Below are 21,096 nucleotides of genomic sequence, written 5' to 3'. Positions count from 1 at the left end.
GAGAAAGAAATCAAGTAAAATTCATTAGATTTCTTTATGAGGAGTTTTTTTTGTCATAGCTTTGGTGGCATAAAATTGGACAGAAAGCAAGTCTCCCAGTAAGTGTAACACACAGTAGAATTTCGGGGTTGTGAGGCTATAGGAAATATTCAGCTCATGTCACCTATTATTGAGTATCCTTGCTGATGGAGGTAGTCACCCTTCACTTATGCCATACATGGAAGTGTGTCTATGCAGGGGCAGAATGCAATAGATGGTGTTGAGTAATGTTTTTGTAGGTTATGGTGTAAGTTAAACATTACTGTGATGGGATATTATTTTTTTCCAATTTTGACAATCCACAGTTACCTGAGAAGAGAGAACAATTGAAGATCAGTCTCTATTCACTTGTTCATTAGGTAAGTCTATGGGATATTCTCTTGGCTAATGATTGATGTGGGAAGGCCCATCACTGTGGCTAAGCTCATCAGTAGTCCTTAATAAATGGGAGCCTTTTAGGCTGTATTTTAAAAAAATAGCTGAACGAGCCATGGGAAAAGTGGTGGTTTGAATAATAAAGTCACCTATAGACACATATATATGAATATTTAGTCACCAGAAAGTGGCAGTGAGTTTAAATTTAGAAGGAATAAGAGAAGGTGTGGCTTCATTGGAGAAAGTGGGCGTATCAACAAGGATGGGTATGAGTTTTCAAGAAGCCAATGCAATGGCAGAATCTATCTCTTTGCCTAAGGATCAATAGTTTTCTATTGCTCCAGTGATGGGGTCCCTCTCGTGATGATTGTCCAATCATCTGAAAATCTAAGCAAGCCTCCAGTTAAATGCCCTGTTTTCTTCTTTTTCTTTTTTTCCCCATTTTTTTTATTAGGTATTTAGCTCATTTACATTTCCAATGCTATACCAAAAGTCTCCCATTCCCACCCACCCCCACTCCCCTACCCGCCCACTCCCCCTTTTTGGCCCTGGCATTCCCCTGTACTGGGGCATATAAAGTTTGCTTGTCCAATGGGCCTCTCTTTCCAGTGATGGCCGACTAGGCCATCTTTTGATACATATGCAGCTAGAATCAAGAGCTCTGGTGTACTGGTTAGTTCATAATGTTGTTTCACCTATAGGGTTTCAGATCCCTTTAGCTCCCTGGGTACTTTATCTAGCTCCTCCATTGGGAGCTCTGTGATCCATCCATTAGCTGACTGTGAGCATCCACTTCTGTGTTTGCTAGGCTCCACATAGTCTCACAAGAGACAGCTACATCTGGGTCCTTTCGATAAAATCTTGCTAGTGTATGCAATGGTGTCAGCTTTTGGATGCTGATTATGGGGTGGATCCCTGAATATGGCAGTCTCTACATGGTCCATCCTTTCATCTCAGCTCCAAACTTTGTCTCTGCAACTCCTTCCATGGGTGTTTTTTTCCCACATCTAAAGAGAGGCATAGTGTCCACACTTCAGTCTTCCTTTTTCTTGAGTTTCATGTGTTTAGGAAATTGTATCTTATATCTTGGGTATCCTAGGTTTTGGGTTAATATCCACTTATCAGTGAGTACATATTGTGTGAGTTCCTTTGTGAATGTGTTACCTCACTCAGGATGATGCCCTCCAGGTCCATCCATTTGGCTAGGAATTTCATAAATTCGTTCTTTTTAATAGCTGAGTAATACTCCATTGTGTAGATGTACCACATTTTCTGTATCCATTCCTCTGTTGAGGGGTATCTGAATTTTTTCCAGCTTCTGACTATTATAAATAAGGCGGCGATGAACATAGTGGAGCATGAGTCCTTCTTAGCAGTTGGGACATCTTCTGGATATATGCCCAGGAGAGGTATTGCTGGATCCTCCGGTAGTACTATGACCAATTTTCTGAGGAACCACCAGACTGATTTCCAGAGTGGTTGTACAAGCCTGCAATCCCACCAACAATGGAGGAGTGTTCCTCTTTCTCCACATCCATGCCAGCATCTGCTGTCACCTGAATTTTTGATCTTAGACATTCTGACTGGTGTGAGGTGGAATCTCAGGGTTGTTTTGATTTGCATTTCCCTGATGATTAAGGATGTTGAACATTTTTTCAGGTGCTTCTCTGCCATTCGGTATTCCTCAGGTGAGAATTCTTTGTTCAGTTCTGAGCCCCATTTTTTAATGGGGTTATTTGATTTTCTGAAGTCCACCTTCTTGAGTTCTTTATATATGTTGGATATTAGTCCCCTATCTGATTTAGGATAGGTAAAGATCCTTTCCCAATCTGTTGGTGGTCTTTTTGTCTTATTGACGGTGCCTTTTGCCTTGCAGAAACTTTGGAGTTTCACTAGGTCCCGTTTGTCAATTTTCGATCTTACAGCACAAGCCATTGCTGTTACGTTCAGGAATTTATCCCCTGTGCCCATATCTTCAAGGCTTTTCCCCACTTTCTCCTCTATAAGTTTCAGTGTCTCTGGTTTTATGTGAAGTTCCTTGATCCACTTAGATTTGACCTTACTACAAGGAGATATGTATGGATCGATTCGCATTCTTCTACATGATAACAACCAGTTGTGCCAGCACCAATTGTTGAAAATGCTGTCTTTCTTCCACTGGATGGTTTTAGCTCTCTTGTCGAAGATCAAGTGACCATAGGTGTGTGGGTTCATTTCTGGGTCTTCAATTCTGTTCCATTGGTCTACTTGTCTGTCTCTATACCAGTATCATGCAGTTTTTATCACAAATGCTCTGTAGCTTTAGATCAGGCATGGTGATTCCACCAGAGGTTCTTTTATCCTTGAGAAGAGTTTTTGTTATCCTAGGTTTTTTGTTATTCCAGATGAATTTCCAAATTGCTCCTTCTAATTCGTTGAAGAATTGAGTTGGAATTTTGATGGGGATTACATTGAATCTGTAGATTGATTTTGGCATTATAGCCATTTTTACAATGTTGATCATGCCAATCCATGAGCATGGGAGATCTTTCCATCTTCTGAGATCTTCTTTAATTTCTTTCCACAGAAACTTGAAGTTTTTATCACACAGATCTTTCACTTCTTTAGTTAGAGTCACGCCTAGATATTTATTAATATTTGTGACTATTGAGAAGGGTGTTGTTTCCCTAATTTCTTTCTCATCCTGTTTATTACATAGTACTTGAAGAATGAGCCAGAGCAATTCGACAACAAAAGGAGATCAAGTGGATATAAATTGGAAAAGAGGAAGTAAAAATATCACTTTTTGCAGATGATATGATAGTATATATAAGTGACCCTAAAAATTCCTCCAGAGAACACCAAAACCTGATAAACAGCTTTGGTGAAGTAGCTGGATATAAAATTAACTCAAACAAGTCAATGGCCTTTCTCTACACAAAGAATGCCTTGTTTTCTAATAGTTGCCGTCACCATATGTGTCTCTTCATAGCGATAGAACAGTGGCTAAGACAGTGGCAAGTCAATAAGCAGTGTTTGCTGTTACTGACTCAACTTCCTGTTTTGTCTTCCTCAGTGACAATCTGTATTCTTTTTATTTCCAAGTTATTTTTTATTGTAGTATTCTACATGGTGAGAAAGAAGAAAACTAGAACAATTACATCTCAGGTACGTACATGAGTATAGCTTATCTCTAAGTAAAAATAAAATGTCTACACATTGACATTGGCACTGTTAGACATTTTTTTCCCTAAGAATACCTTACTGTTTTTTATTGTTGTAAGGATTCACCATGTCAAAGAGCAAATTCCATAGCAAAGGTTTTTTTCAGCTTATACTTCCACATTGCTGTTTATCACCAAAGAAGTTGGGACAGAAACTGAAACAACACAGGATCCTGGAATCAGAGGCTCATTCATAGGCTATGGAGTGGTGATGCTTATTGTCTTGCTCCTCTAATCTTGCTTAGCTTGCTTTCTTAAAGAACCCAGGACTACCACCACAAGGATGTCAACACCCACAATGGAGTGGGTGCTCTCCCATCAATTAAGAAAATTCCTAACAGCTGGATCTTATGGAGGCATCTTCTCAACTGAGGCTCCTTCTCTTTGAAGACTCTAGATCTTGTCAAGTTGCTATGAAACCAGTGTGGCATTCTAAATATAGTTGGCCTATGAGGAGGTGTGTCCTTGTAGGAATAGGTCTGGCCTTGCTGGAGGAAGCATATCACTCTGGGGCTTTAAAGCTCTACCAGTGTGGAAGAGACCCTACCTGTATGCAAAATACATAGTTTTTCCTCGAAGCATTTGGATGAAGGTGCATAATTCTAAACTTCCTCTCCACCACCATGTCTGCCTAGACAGTGCCATATTTTCTGCCTTGATGATCATGGAGTGAACCTCTGAACGTGTAATGAAATGTAGAAAAGCCCTAATGAAATGAGTCTCTTATGAGTGGCCTTGGTCATGGTGTCTTTTCACAGCAACTAATCTCTAACTAATAGAATCAGTTACTGCAGAAACTCACAGATATTAAAATAAATCAACAATCGATATTATTATCAAGTGCTAAAGCATGCAAACTTATTCTAGAGAGAAAAACTGTTATGAATGAGTCTATGGCATGACTCTCTCAAAAAAGAAAAAGAAAAAAAAGTAAGAAGGACCATTTCACAGTCATATCATCAATATTGATTGCCTCACTGTGTGAAATAGACAAGAAATGGATTAACATTAGATGTCAACCACTGGATGAATGGCTTAAAACGAGAGCGAGACAGAGAGGGAGAGAGAGAGAGGGTGAGAGAGAGAGAGAGAGTGAGAGAGAGAGAGAGGGTGATAGAGAGAGAAAGAGAGAGAAAGAGAGAGAGAGAAAGAGAGAGAATGAGGAGAGAGAAAAATGAGATGAAAGAATGAGAAAGAGAGAGAAAGAATGAGAGAGAGATAGCCTGATGGGTTTTTGATACTTCAAGCCTCAGTGGCCAATATCCTCAGAAAATTACAAGCTGATAAGGAATTAGTTGAAGAACAATACCTTTTGGGTCATTTTCAAACTTCTGTATCTCCATGGAATACCCCATTTTTTTTTATCAGAAAGATGCATTTTCAATTAAAAGTACCTTCCTTGAAATTTTGATCTTATTTTTGGTACAAAGGACTCATAATCTAATTTTTTAAAAGAATCATATTTCCAAGTGGTGGTGGCAAACACCTTTAATCCCAGCACTCAAAAAGCAGAGACAGGTGAATTTCTAAGTTCGAGGCCAACCTGGTCTACAGGGTGATTTCCAGAACAACCATGGCTACACAGAGAAACACTGTCTTGAAAACTCAAAGAGAGAGAGAGAGAGAGACAGAGAGAGAGAGAGAGAGAGAGAGAGAGAGAGAGAGGGAGAGAGAGAGAGAGAGAGAGAGAGAGAGAGAGAGAGAGAGAGAGAGAGTTTCTATACAGAGAACAAATATGAAAGGTTTTCAAACTGACTTTCATTTTCCAAGTATGGGAAGAACCCTAGAGTTAGTAACAAAGAACACAGAACACAACACATAGCAGACAAAAGTACAAAGCACACTCAAATAGAAAGAAAGGCATCAAAATAGTGAATGTGAGTACCTTTTTAATGGAGCACAAACACTCTCCCATTCTCCATGAGAACCCAGTAAAATCCCTGTTGTCTCCAAAGACTTTGAGTAGGAATTCATCCAGTATCCTTTCTCTTCTATTTGGTTAGAGCTGACTCAAACCTGCAAGGTCCAGGACAGAAAAAATAGACTCCCTCATCCAATTTGGTATGTGTGTTTCCAGGTAGTGTTACAGATCCTAACATGCTTAGACCACTAAAATAGAGCACATCTATTCTACCACAGTTATGGAAGGCAACATTGTAAAAATCAAGGGGCTGGCTAGTTTTCCTAGTTGCTGGCACTGTGGTTGGCAACCTGTAGGTTGGTAGTCCTTGTGACAAATTTCACAGGAGTTGTCTAAGACGATCTGTATGTCAGAAATGTATGTTATAATTCATATCAGTAGGACATTTCAGTTATGAAGCAGCAAAAAATATTTTTACGGTTGGGGCACCACACAGCATAAGGAAGTATATATATGAAGGAACCGCAGTATTAAAAAGGTGGAGAACCACTCTATTGAACTTTGAAAACCGAAGCATGGTGTGCCTCCCAGACTGTCTTTGACATGAGTCTGAGATATACTTCTGACTCTGATCTTCTTGTTACCTTTTGTTTCTTGTGATCATATGGGGATAACCTAGAAAGTATATTCAAATGCACTATGTGAGAGCATGTTCAGAATTCATTTTGTGAAGCAATGTGCTCTAGTATATTTAGGACAATCGCTGTCTTTGGGACCAGTCCTCTTCTGTATGCCTGTGTGTCATTCATTTTCTCTTTATTTGTTTATTGTTTTTTGTTTTTTCGAGGCAGGGATTCTCTGTTTAGCCCTGGTTGTCATGGAATTCAATCTGGAGATCAGGCTGGCCTTGAACTCATAAATTTGCCTGCCCCTGCCTCTGCCTACCAAGAGCAGGGATAAAAGGTATGCACCACTACACTGTCTTATTTATTATTCTGCTATTAACTTATTGTGTCTAGGTGGTTGTTTTCAATCTATTTTGTTTTATTTTATTTTATGAGGCATTTTCTTTATTTTCATTTCAAATGTTATCCCCTTCCCTGGTTTCCCCTCTGAAAACCCACTATGCCATCCCTCCTCTCAGTAATCAACAAAATACCCACTCCTACTTCCTAGACCTGACATTCCCTTACACTGGGGTATAGAGCCTTCTCTTGAACAGGAGCTTCACCTCTCACTGATGTCCAAATAGGCCATTCTCTGCTACATGTGAAGCTGCAGCCATGGGCCCCGCCCTATGTACTCTTTGGTTGGTCTTTTTTTAATTGTATATTTTCTTTATATACATTTCAAATGATGTCCGTTTTCAGTTTCCCATCCTTCCAGAAACCCTCTATCCCATCCCCTCCCCACTCTTTCATGAGGGTCTTCCTCCATCTGGATACCCATTCCCACATCGCATTGTGGTGGCTAGCAAGGTTACCTCTCTGTCTCCTCATCATTCTACAGCATATTGGTGATCCTGTGGATGATGGGGAAAAGAACACTGGATTCTGACCATTGCAGAGTACCATCCAGTACATCAATCTCAAGCCACACGTGGGTACATCTTCCTCAAAAGTATCTTGTCCTGTTCATAGCAGCTAGTTGGCTATTTTGTGTACCTGGGCCAAGATTGAGGTGTCTGCTACCTGCACAAGCACTTCCCAATACACTTTGGGGATCATCTGTGCCAGGAAGTCAGGGTTGAACTCCACAGGGTTTTTGAGGATTTAAGTGGCCTGCAGGCTCAGACAGAACACTTGCATGCCCACACCCCGCACATGTGAGTTTAGCAGGTTGTAGATTAGCAGTTTCACACTGTCACATTGGAGTTCTTGACAGGACTTATTTTTTTCATCATTAATTTAGTTATCTATTTACAATTTAAATGATAACTTCCTTCACAGTTTCCCATCAACAAATCCCCATTCCAATCCCCCTCTCCTCCCTTCTCTTTTGAAAAAGATTAGTTTGTGTTATTCTTCCACATCACACTCCATCACTGAGTGAAATCAGGGCAGGAACCCATGTAGGATTATAGGCAGGGTACATGGAGCAAGGCTGCTTATTGGCTTGTTTCTCAACACAGTTTTCTCAGCTTTTCTACTTACAAAATTTAAAAATGCCTTTTAACTTTTATTTTAATATCATATATGTATATATAAAAATGTTTTGTTTGCGTGAATGTCTGTGGGCCTTTTTTGTCTAGGGTTCACAGAGTCCATAAGAGGGAGCTTGGTCACTTGATATTGGAGCTTCATGAGGCTGTGAGCTGCCACCTGAGTTCTGTGATTCAAATCCTGACCTTCTAAGAGAGCAGCCAGTTCTCTTAAACACTGACTCATTTTTCAAACACTACCCTCAGGTTGCTTTCTTATATATTTTATCACCATCTTTGCAGAGATAGCACCACTCACTGAGTACTGGATCCTCTCCCATCAACTGTTAATCAGCTGTCTCATGTGAGACTATGCCAGGGCCTAGCAAACACAGACGTGGATACTCACAGTCAGCTATTATATGGATCACAGGGCTCCCAATGGAGGACTAGAGAAAGTACACAAGAAGCTAAAGGAATCTGCAACCCTACAGATGGAACCACATTATTAACTTATCAGTACCACGGAGCTCTGGACTCTAGCTACATTTGTATCAAAAGGTGACCTAGTCAGCCATCACTGAAAGAGAGGCCCATTGGACAACCAAACTTTATATGCCCCAGTACAGGGCAACGCCAGAGCCAAAAAATAAATGGGAATTGGTGGGTAGGGAACTGGGGAGGAGGGTATGGGGAACTTTTGGTGTAGCATTGGAAATGTACTTGAGGAAAATACGTAATAAAAATATTTTTTTAAAAAAGAAGGACTGAAGTATCAAAAAAAAACAAAAACAAAAACAAAACAAAAAAAAAAAACAAAAAAACAAAAAAAGGGAAAATATCCAACAGTCAAATCACACCCAGAACGACACAAATGGAATGTTTTCACCTATGTATGGAGTTAGCTTGTAAGGTTTATATATGTTTGTTTTTCATTTAGGGTAACAGAGATGAGCTATCTAGTAAGGAACCATAAAGAAGGAGGAGCTCTTCCAAGGAAGGGGAAGTAGAATATAGTGGTATAAAGGAATGAAGAAGACACTAAAATAGGAGGGTTAAATGTGGAGGGAAATATCAGGCCAAGCATCTGAGACTAGAAAGGTCATAAAACACTAAGTGAAAATCTGCCATCATAAATTTTGTTAAATAACCACAGCAGTAAAATGACTTCTCATGAATCCTAATGGCTCCACCCATATGTTAGTATATATGCCTCAGCCTTCATCAGAGGTGAGTTTCCTACAAAACTGGTAATAATCACAGAAAGACACAACTGGACAATGCACAGAGAGTGAGAGACTCAGAGAATTAAAGATTAAAGAGGATGCCTTTATCGAGCTCTCTCCTTCAAGAATCAGGAATCTATGCAAAGAAAAGTCAGAAAAATAATCCTGACCAGAGGTAGAGATAATGGATAGTATCAATGAATTGTATCATGGGTATTCCATGTTTTTTTTTTTTTTTTTTTTGCCTAATATACACTTAAGAATGAGTGCATATTATGTGTGTTCTTGTTTTTGGGTGATGTTCTATAAGTATCTGTTAAATTCATTTGGCCCATAACTTCTGTTAGTTTCACTGTGTCTCTGAGTTCGATGGTAGGAGGATAAACAGGGAGATGGATACTTTCAGGTCACATAAGATGGAAAATTTAAAGAAAATTTTCTAAGAAAACAAATAAACATGGCTATAGCCTCATCTAATGTAGACAGATCCAATTTGAGGTTCCCTCTTCCCAGGTGACTTTAGCTTCATGTCAAGAAGGCAAACACTTACTAGCACACACAGGTTAACATAAAAGCATTTACAGCCATGTATAAAAACATCACACCAATGAACTAAGATATTATGTGGACGTTCCATGGCATAAACTTCAGAAAGACATAATTTTTTTACAGTTTATCTCAGCTTTAAAGTGTAAATCCTCAAAGGAGGGCCATGGTCCAGTGCTGTTCTCAATAGACAGCTCCTGATTTTCTAGACTCACCTCTTATATTAATCTGTGAAGTCACCTCACAATCTCACATTTCTTCTGCACAGCATTAGAGATGTCAATTAAAACTAGACTTTGGAAGTATATTAATAAGTTGGCCTTATCTTCATATTCCCTGCCCTTAATCATGGGAAACTCGCCCAGACTAGATGTCTCAGCCATTCTCACCGACAGTTTTCCTGGTAAATAGGTGGTTGAGAGAAAGAAATTATTTTAAGACCCAACCAGTTTAGTTTATCAGGATATTTGAAATGAAGCTGACATCATTTGGCACAAAAAATAAAGAGAGTCTCCTGTTTTGTGGAGAACTGAGAGAGAATTAGGGACTGGGGCCATGAGGGTAAGTGACTATCCTTAAGGAGAGTCAGTCCAGACCTAGAGGCTGGGTCTGACAGCATGCAGAGGAGTGCAGTTCAATTCCCTGCAGCTTCCTGGAAGGAGCACTGTTTCTCTTCAAATTGTGACAGGGATGGCACCCACAAGTGGGCAGAATGCAGTGGTGTTCTAGACTTCTTTTGAGCCATCATGGTACTGATTACCACTCTTTCACTTGCTATTACAGATGAGCAAACTCAATAGGGTGACAAGTATGATCTGCTGACTTCAGAATCTCTAATTGCAAAACCCTTACAGGGCATGCCATTTTCCCTCCATGCTTGGAATAAAAAGAAAGGATTGGGCTCACAGGACTAAGCATCCTCTGACTAGCTTTTAGAGAAGAGGCTGCACTGAAGTCCAAAATTGAGACTTTGGTGTTTACTGAGAGTTTAAAAGCTAAGAACCTGTAACATTTGCTCTGTGGTACTGAAAAATATTGTTCTGAAAAGTGTATGAGAACATAAAGATGAACATGTAGCTTAAGGAGCACCATTACCCTGATAGAACATCAGGCACCTGACATTCATTTAATACACTGAAGTACCCTCCAAATCCCAAAAAAACCCTCCTCAAGTGTACATTACAAGTTTCTGCTCCGGCTTAAGATACAAGTCTTCAAGAAAACACAATATGGCACTAGTCAGAAAAAGAAGTCATTTATTGATCAAGTTGCCTTATTAACAAAAAATATCAGCAATGGGTTGACGTTGCTTAGCACCTACATAAATTTGGAATAAATGGAAATAAAATTTCAGTAACAGATCAGGAGTACAATAAAAACATTATAAAGTTACAGTAATATGGAGAGAAATAACTAGTGTTAAAGAATTCAAATCCCTGTCTAAGCTAGAGATGTGACTCGATGGTAGTGTTTGATTTGCATACATGTTAAACCCACCACCAGAAAAGAAAAACAAAACAGACACCAAAAAAAGAAGATACTCACAATTCAGTTTATCTGTTTGTTGTGAGTAAATCCACAGCAAATATGAATGGTTAACAACACAGGAAGGTATTATGCAAAGGAAGTCACACACACTCACCCTCATGCACACACACACACACACACAAGGAAAAAGAACACAGAAGAAAAAAGAACAGTCCAGTCAGGAAGCTATTGAAGAGAGTCCTTTAAAACTTATGATAAAGAAGATAAAGTGTATTTCTTCACAATTGGTGGTTTCTGGTGGACAGTAATTAAGGATTCATTTTTATAGTTGGTGTTTGATATTTTCTAGGATCTTCTTTTTATAACCCCTAACGCTAGATAGGACAAAAATAAGGGTATATTAGAGAGAGGAATTAGAAAATCTCTGAATTTAATTTCTTTCCTTGTTCTTCTCCTTTAATTATGGCTACTAACAAACCACAACCAACTTGTGTAACCAACCACCAACCACCAGACTAAAAGTACAAGTTTTGACAATAAATCTTGTGCAAAGTTAATGCAGCAGGAGTTCTTCACTAATGGATGTTGTGAGTATGTAAATATAGTATTCCACCAAAGACTTACTATCTCTGATTTCTATACTTCTTGCAGTCAGCTGTTTACTATTTTAATATTAGTCATAACTGTTCTATGCAGTGCCATGTGTGTTGATGAAAATAATTTTCATCTCGGGAACACAAATGAAATGCAAATATTGTGTGTAAATCTCTGTTAGTGTTGCTTCATGAACATGATTTATCCATGGAGTTACAGTACTAATGGTCTGTGCATGCAGTATACTGTGTCTGTGATGATAAAGAGTCTCACCGGCGAGAACACACACACACAGGACACACTCAGATCCTTCTGCAGCATAGCTTTAATCCATCTCAAGAGAAAGATGATTAGCTTTTGGGCGAGAAGGCTTAGAACACAGGAAACTAGGTCCTTAAATAGACCACAAGAAGTGTTAGAGACATATTTCACCCTAAGGGCTGCTCACTATCAGCCCATATGACGCCACAGAACAGGAAGGGCACAAAGAATGGAAAAATACCCCAGCACATACACAGACTATTTCTTTACCAGTTAGAACAACGGATGTCAGCGCCATCTTGTAATGGAGATTGAAAGGGCAGCTCCTCACAGTATACATTCAGTGTACATAGGTAGATATTCCTATTTAGTATTTTATGATATACTATATATAACATACAGTGTATACTTAGAAGATGAATCCAGTACAGGATTAGGATTTTTAAAAAGTTGTGTGAGAGCTTTGTGATAATATATATATATATATATATATATATATATATATATATATATATATATATATATATATATATAGACTTGGCTGAGTTTCTGGAGCCATTTATGTGTTATTTTCCAATGAATCATAATTTCCTTTTATTCTGTGACTGGGAGAGACAGACTTATTATAAGAAAGAAAACCATTAGCCTGGGATCTCTCCTATTATAAGTATTCCTTGGGTCTGGGTGGTCAATTAGACAGAAACCATGTCTTGGTATACTGGTTGTAATCTGAGAAATTTGTTGCAACCAATCACCCCATCTCTGAGGACACTTGAGTAAATGTAACTTCCTAAAAGGTCTAAAAATTAGAAAGACACACACTAGGTACATGCACACCACACATTCTGACTCTGTCTCTGATTCTGAATCTCCCTTTGACTGTCCCTGTGACTCTGCCTGTCCTTCCTTTTCTCCTTCTTCATTCTCTATCTCAGCCTGTTTCTCAACCTCTGCATCTGTGTCTGCCTGTGTTTCTTCCTTTTCCTCTTCTTTTGCTTGTGCAGCTGCCTATTCATTAGTGCTGAGATATCATGCAGAATAATGTAGTTTTAGAACTGATCTACTGTGGAATTTGTTTTACATCAACACTAGGTGCCTGTCTACCTACTACTAAAACCATTTAATTGATTTTCAATCTTCAATATAATCAGAGATGTATCCAAATTCATAGGGCAACAATTGCTATGTAAATGTCTGATGCTCATCGGTCACTCCACTGTTTTGAACAAAGAGTTTTTTAGTCAGAAGTTTAAGCACAGGCAGATAACATTATTGCAAGCATACAGTCCTGTCTTGATTTCAATGAGATAAAAATTGGGACCCAAAACTACCAAATGATGTAATGGATTCTATCTGTTTTCAACTTTCAGGTTTTAAACTGTGTTATCTATAGAAGTCTGGACAACACCTTAATCAGAGCTGGTAAGTGGAGACAGGAACTGAAGCAAAGACTATGGAAGAACTCTGGCTTATTCTCCTCCAGGTCATTGGGATGTGGGGTCCTAGGTGGTGTAAAACAGAAAAGAATGAAAAAATAAGTATCAAATATATCAAAATTTTTGACCTACATCCACATTTTGAGGTCCTCTCCTAATAGTATGTGTGATCATTTGGAAATGAAGTTTTATATGGCAATTGGTAAACTGTAGAATTTTCATTATTTCTATTTTATGAATGTTTTACCTGAAGGGGTGTGTCTGCTGCCTGTGCACTAAACTGGACCGTGTAGAGATCAGAAGTTAGATAGTATCAGATCCACTGAAACAGCACTTACCTGTGGCTGTGACAAACAAGATGGGCCCTGGTAATTGAATCCTGTAACCTGTGCACAGGGGCCAATGATCTTATACTCTAAGCCATGTACCACCTCCCCATTTTCTCATGAGCGAAAAATGGTGTAGGAACACAATCTTTCTCAAAAGGTCCAAATTCATCTAAGAGTAAATTAATTCTTATAAGTCTTTCTTAAAAAATCACCACCACTACAACAAGAAAAAAATAGATAAAGAGAGAGAAATCTGAATAGGATGTTTGTGATCTGTGGTGAATTCTAACCAAGAGTAAGCTAATACACAATATAAAGCTGTACTGAGAAGCCTTAAGAAGGCAGGTATCTCACTCTGACCAGGGCTAAGGTTGTTTCGACTGTATTGGCTTTATTCTTCTGGAGATTCTTGTCAGGAATGGCGTCCTTTTACCAGACCACAACAGGAAACCTTCCATATGTCTCCTTTGGTGTCTGGGCATAGGATATGTGAGATGCATCAAGACTGATTAAAGGTCATGTTCCCTAGATGTGAAACTGTTTCCAGGAATACGATGGTATACACAAGGTCAACTCCAGAATACATAGCATCAGGTCTTTCTTGGCCAATTCAAAATTGGAGCCAAAATCTCAAGAGACAATGTATGTGTTGACAGACTTGCTGCTATCACACAGGTCGTGGCTTCAATTTCCAGCAATTACATTGTGACTGTTTCTCTGTCTCTCTATCTGTCTCTCTATCTGTCTCTCTGTCTCTCTGTCTCTCTGTCTCTCTGCCTCTCTCTCTTTCCTTCTAACTTCCCCACTCTCTGTATTGCTATCTCTCTGTATCTCAGTCTCAGTCTGTGTTTCTCTCTTTCCCTCTCACTCCCTGCCCCCCCTTTCTTTCTCATCCTCCCTGTAATTCCAGCAGCATATGCTGCTGTATCCTCTTCTGTCCTCTGATGTATTACATATAAGAAGTGTCCATGCAAACTGTAATGTTCACAAACAACCATATCTGCCTTCGCAGATTGAAAAAATAAATAAAAAAATAATGTCTAGATTAGGAGTCTCAATCATCTGTGAAAGGTAGGAGAGAGTGATCACTGTGTGTCACCTCATTTAGAAACAGAGTACCCAAGGAATAGAGCCTACTCCCCACACCCATGGAATGAACACCACATGCAAGAGGAGGGATTTTGGAAGAGGAACTCATTCCTGGTCTTTCCAAGAGGAGTGTTTTGGTGGGTGAGCACATCAACAGAACAGAGTTCTCACAGCATGTAATTGCCCCCTCCCACCAGAAACCAAAGTCACCTTGGTGGGACCAGGAGCAGTTCACCTGCCTCTTCAGGTTGCTTTTGTTTAACTGCCTTTGGAGACAGCAGTTGGAGCTGCTGCTACCTGCTGGAAAGGTGGCTTCTAATGGGACAATTCATTGGTCTGTAGAATTCAAACAATTTTGGACCCTATGAAAGTAATGGATTGTCCAAATGCTCCGGGACTGAGAATCTTGGGGAAGCTCTAGGTTTTTTCTTAATCTGCAATGTCATTTAGACATTAGAGCAAGCAGAGATGATTTGCTCCTTCTCTTAGGCAATCAGATTTTATCCTGGAAGACAACCGTTGTGAGCCTTGAGAGGGTTTGCTGGAGGAGAAGGGATATTGACAGTGCTCTACCCAACCTGCAAAGCACACAGCTAGACCTTGTTCACTCTGATGCATAGAAGTGTCTGATGGTATTAGATGGGATTCTTGATGAGGACAGAATCTGAGGAAAGGTTCCTGGTAGAGAAATGAAGTGCAGTTATACAACCTAGAAAGTATATACCATTGATCATTGTGAGCCTGAAACAGAAAGCACCCAAGCATTGGACCTAATGTATGATTGGTGAGACAGATTGAAGAGATTTTGTTTGTTTTGAATTCTCTGTATAGGTATGGATACATTGTCTCATGGGAAGGGGGAGTGTGGATTCCCTGTGGTTACTAAAATAGAAGAAGTTGTAAACAGCCTATGGAAATGTGGCAAGTCCAAGTGTATGCTGTGCATGAGCTGCCAGTGTTCAGAAATGCTGAGACATCACTTCAGATTCAATAAGATATTTAAAGAAGAAAACCAGAAGAAAAAACTTAAGGGGACTGTTGTGAATTTTAATGAGACATTTTTAATTATTTTTACTGATTTATATAACATATGCCAAATGGTGTGTCCAGTCTTTTAAACATGGCTTGATTGTTCCTTTCAAAGTATCTTGATTATTATTCCCAGAGACAGGATTTACAATCTGTACATTCAAATTCTTATTTGTACTTCCCAATTTCCCCTGTTTCTTTTGTTTTTCTTCTCTGGAACTGGATATTTCTGTATAGTCCTAGATTTCTGTGCTTTCCTGTGCAGATCAGCAGAGAATTCATCTCTACCTGGTTTTGATTCCCATATCCTGAGATTAAAGTCCTTTCTAAGCAGATCTCAACACCTTTTTTTAAAATTTTCTGTCTCACAGTTCTTGAAGAATAGATGGGGGAGCAGAGAAAATTTCACCCCAAAAAATTGGCAATTAGTGGCTGCAGGTGTGAGGGCCAGTTTTCTTCATAGATTTGGCTCCTCAGAGGCTGCCCATGTTCCAGTGGATGTGTTTCCCTAACCCCACATATGTAGTCAGCACTAAATTCACTCAGTGGTCTTTATTAAAATGTGCATGGAATTAAGGCTAAAAGTGATACAGGAGAAATGGAGAGCAATTCAAGGAGGAGATGGTGATGGATTTACTCAAACTCATTATGTTTATGTACAAAGTTCTTCAGCAAAACATTTAAAACTAAGTAAGTAAATAAGTAAATAAGTAAGCAATAAGCAAGCAAGCAAGTAAGTAAAAAATAAATATATGTGTAAATAGACAAATATATTTTTATGCAATCTCACGTGCAATAGGCATGAAAGTGTGTGTGTGTGTGTGTGTGTGTGTGTGTGTCTTTGTGTGTGTGTGCATACATGCATACAGGAGTGTTTGCAGGTATGTAGCAGTTTGATGATTAGAATATCCTTGGCCCATGGGAAGTGGCACTATTAGCAGATGTGGCCTTGATCATTGTGTAGGCTGGCTTTTATCTAGTGCTCAAACTCTGCCCAGTGATGAAGAGAGATGCTTTTCCTTGCTGCTTTGGCCACAAGCTTCCTCCTGTTTGCTTTCAGATTAAGATATAGAAAACTTCTTTCCTTCTACATCGCCCCTTCTACCTGGATGTTGCCATGCTTCCCACCATGATAATAATGTACTGACCTGACCCTCTAAAACTGTAAGACAACCTCTATTAAATTTTCCTTTATAAGAGTTGCCTGAGTCATGGTGTCTCTTCACAGCAATGAAACCCTATCAAACATAGGCAGAATCTTAGCCTGATTTTTAATGTTTTCAAGATGATTACAGCCAACATGCAAGCACAAAGTAAAGATGATGAAGGAGTCTTATTTTCAATTGTTTCTGATGATTGTTTCTTGAATGAAAGCTGGGGATTGGAAGAATTGGAGAGTGATGGAAAGGAGAAAGTAAGAATGCAAAGACCTGTTGGGCTCCTGCCACTTGCTTTTGCATTCAATATTTCAAATTTTAAAACAACAACCAACAACAATAACAAACAATGACAGGACGCCCATATAACAGACTCAGAGAGAAGAAACCAAAGGACATTACCTACTTGTACCTCACTTTCCAGCTAATGTCTGGTGTATTGAGCCGATGGATTTTGCTGTCAAACCCTGATGATTAATTCCTAGATTGGATCCACTAACACAATGATGAATGAAACTGTGGCCAATAGGGACAGACTATTGTTTTTTATCCTGTACAATCAAACCATTAGGGAAATAACAAGCACAACTCACATATATGTATATTTGTTTTTTCACACTTATAATTGGAATTGTTACTATATATCCCGGTTCTTTGCATTTTATCTCCATTAGTGTGTTGTTTTCACTCCTTACTTGCTACATAGAAAACTGCTTCTTTTACACTATGTTTCATTTAGGGTGCACAATGGAAGCTATAGAATAACTCCATCCATTACAAAGCAGGGCTCTCTGTCCTTTTTCCTGAATTGAAATGAAACTATTTTCAAAAAGTATTTTACACATGCCTGGTTCAGTTTCATTAAGATTGGGTGTGAAATTTTCCCACAGTCTCAGGTGTCTCAAACTAGTGGAACAGTCTAGCAAGTTTGTGGAACATTTGGGACTGTTCCCTAGCAGAAATAGGTTACTTTGTCATAATTGAGGGAGCTGGCTATTTCTGACCTAACTCTTGGCTGCTTATTCCACAAAAGTGTAAGAAGGCCCCATGCTGGCCCTCAATGAAACAGATCAACATTTTGTTTCCTGCCATGCTGTCCCAGTCATGACAGTTTGTCCCCGGTGAGTGTGTGCTCTAAATATCTCTTCTTGGACATTGATTGTATCAGGAGTTTTGACCCCTTGATATAAAAATAATTATTGTAATTGTAATCTCTGCTTGTGTGTTTTGTGACACATAGAAGGCTGTCAATTTTGCCTACATGAATTTTTACTGTGTGTTTTTTTTCTTTCATATTTAAAATTGTTCTCAATTTTCATAAGAGTTTCAGCACAACCTTCACATTTAGGGACACAATCTTCCAAATGGCTACTCCTCTGGATCTCAGTAAATGGGAATGTTCCATAGCTTCATGGCCTAAGTGAGAATTGTCAATTGTTTCTATTTCCATTTTTAGATCATGGATGGTTTTGTTCTGCTCCTTCACCTGTTTGATTGTGTTTTCCTGAATCTATTTAACAGATTTTTGTGTTTCCTCTTTAAGGACTTCTACATGTTTATCTGTGTTCTCCTGCATTTTTTTAAGAGAGTTACTAATGTCCTTCTTAAAGTCCTTCATCATCACTATGAGAAGTGACTTTAGATCCATGTCTTACTTTTAGGGTGTGTTGGGTTATCCACTTGATATGGTGCAAGTGTTGGGTTCTGATTATTCCAAGTAACTTTGGTTTCTCCTGCTTATTAACTTATCGTTGCCTCTCACCATCTGGATATCTCAAGTGCTACATGCCCTGGCTACATCAGACTGTCCTTCCTGTGATATTGGTTGTGTCATAACTCTTCAAAGTCTAGCTGTCTCTATGATCCTGTTATTACGGTATACTGTGATTATGAGATGCTGGGTGGGTCTGACATCCTGGGAGTCAAGCTGCCCTTGGAACCTTGAGATCCTGGTGTGACTAAGCTCCTAGGTTCCTGGGATCCTCTGACCCTGGCCATGTTAGATCTTCAGGTAGTGGAGCTTCCTCTGGGTGTTATGGGGCTGGCTGCTGAGTTTGCATCCAAGGACTGCTCAGGGCCCTGTCCCAGACAGAATGGATGCAATCCATACCACTGGTCTGGTGGAGTTCCTGCATGCCTGTGTCTTTCTGTTACCCTCTACTCAAGGTGTTGGGGAAAGATGTTGTGTCTTCCTCTTGTCTGATCATCGGATCCTATGAATGTTAGATGCCTGGCAGTGGAGTTGCCTCCGGGTGTTATAAGGCTAGCTACAGAGTTTGCATGCAAGGTCTACTCAAGGTTTTGGCTCCAGAAATAAAATATTTTTTAAATGATGTTTCTTGTAAACTTACCTGTCTCCAAAAGTACCTGAAATATTTTTACAAAGATTGATTTAATCTCATAAATTGATTAAGGAAATATGGCATCTTGATGATTTTGATATATCCTAACAGGAAAAAAATAATGGACATCTCCCACTAAGTAAAAAATATTTCGGAAGCCAGGTGGTGGTGGCACACACCTTTTATCTCAGTTTTTGGAAGGCAGAGGTAGGCAAATCTCAGTTTGAGGACATTCTAGTCTACAAAGGAAGTTTCAGAATTGCCATATATATTAATAATAATAAAATAAATGAAAAACAGAGTATTGAAAAGGAATGATAATTTTAAATTATGTACATATGTGCCACATGTCCCTGTGTACATATGTGAATACACTTAAGTTTTTTTTTTCAATTAGATGTTTTCTTCATTTAGATTTCAAATGCTATCCCAAAATTCCCCTGTATGTTCCCCCAACCCTTCCCCTTATCCACTCACTCTCCTGTCGTAGGCCTGGCATTCCCCTGTTCGAGAGCATCAATAATAATGGGAACAGAGAGAAGCGGCAGAGCCTGGAAACCAGAGAGGGGGCTAATCATGGCACTCAGTTAGCAGTTTAGTTTGTTTCAAGAAACAAATATACTTTCTATCAATGAGGTTTGTAAATGAAGAGGAAATATTTTCATCTCTCAGACTGGAAGGTGTTTATTTTATAGTGTTTATAGATATTTTGGGACTATTTTATTATAAGCAATTAAAGCCAGGTAAGTTTTTACATACCTGTAATGGTACTAGCATGGAATGCTGAACCTCAACACTCTAGACCTTCCTGGAGAATACAAAACATACTAACTGCCTATCTCAAAAATCAAATGAAATGAAATAAAATTAAACCAATGTACCTTTGGTATTTGTATTTCATCCCTTTGGAAACTAATAAGATAATGAATCAAAAAAATAAACTTCAATTATTTTATTAGTCATAAACATAATTAGAAATGATAAGAAGGTTAAAAAATTAATACAGATAGGGGAAGGGAGAGACCTGGGTGGGAAATGGGACAAGAAGGAGAATAGAGGAATTTTATCAGGTACTGTGGTTGTGGGAAACAGGACTGAATTGATGAAGACCAGCGAAAAGAATGGAAACAGGCAACTTTGTGAAGGAGGAAATGAGAAAACGCTCTAGAGTAAACCAGAGACCTGGGATGTGAGAGACTCTAAGGAATTAAAAAAAAAAAAAAAAAAAAAAACACATTAGATGAAATGCCCTCCAGTGGGGAGAGTGGAATTGTAGAGTTCTCCTCCCAGCAATCCTCTCCTGTATATGTGTTGGAGGCCTCATATCAGCAGGTGCATTCTGTCTCTTTGTTGGGCCACAATTTCAGACATCTTGGGGGAACACTTTAATTGAGACAGGGATCCTACCACAGGGATGCCCTCTTCTTTAATATCTTTGACCTCATTAATTCAACAACAGGGGTCAGATGCTTCAATCCATTGATTGGGTGAAAATATCTGCATCTGAATCATAAAGCTGCTATTTGGGTCACTAGGAATATTTCTTAAACTTGTTGCAGTGGGTATAATAGCTAATAAATAAAAAAAATCTCTAAAAATATATATTGTATATTGTAACAGAAATATAATGTTGGTTCTAAGGCCCCTGTTTGCATTCAGTTCAAGATACAGGCATTAATTTGTGTTTCTCTGTATTTCTTATAATGATTGTGGGTAACCACAATAAGCTAAACCAAACCAAACCAAAAGAAACAAACGCATCTATACATTGTCTCTTCTACTGATTCACAAGTTGTTAAAGTCCATGCTCTTGGACGTAACTACAGTTTGGAATTGTCCTCCAACTACTCTGACTCAGAATAACAGTTTGTATGAGCTCAGATACCTTACTTTGTAATCTGAGTGCATGTGTGATTTAGATATTAGTTGATTGCTAAGAGAAAGCACAAACTGTGTAGGAAAGTGAATGAATGTTGCAGAT

General features: G+C 38.9%; 1 pseudogene; it reads right to left on the bottom strand.

Moving 5' to 3' along the window:
* Positions 1-6,957: 6,957 nt before the first annotated feature.
* Positions 6,958-9,773, bottom strand: Gm46703 (annotated as a pseudogene).
* Between the last annotated feature and the right edge of the window lie 11,323 nt (positions 9,774-21,096).

The sequence above is a fragment of the Mus musculus genome, chromosome Y (genome assembly GCF_000001635.26).
Source record: "Mus musculus strain C57BL/6J chromosome Y, GRCm38.p6 C57BL/6J".
NCBI classification, from domain to species: Eukaryota; Metazoa; Chordata; class Mammalia; order Rodentia; family Muridae; genus Mus; species Mus musculus.
This window is presented reverse-complemented; position numbering and strand designations above follow the sequence as displayed.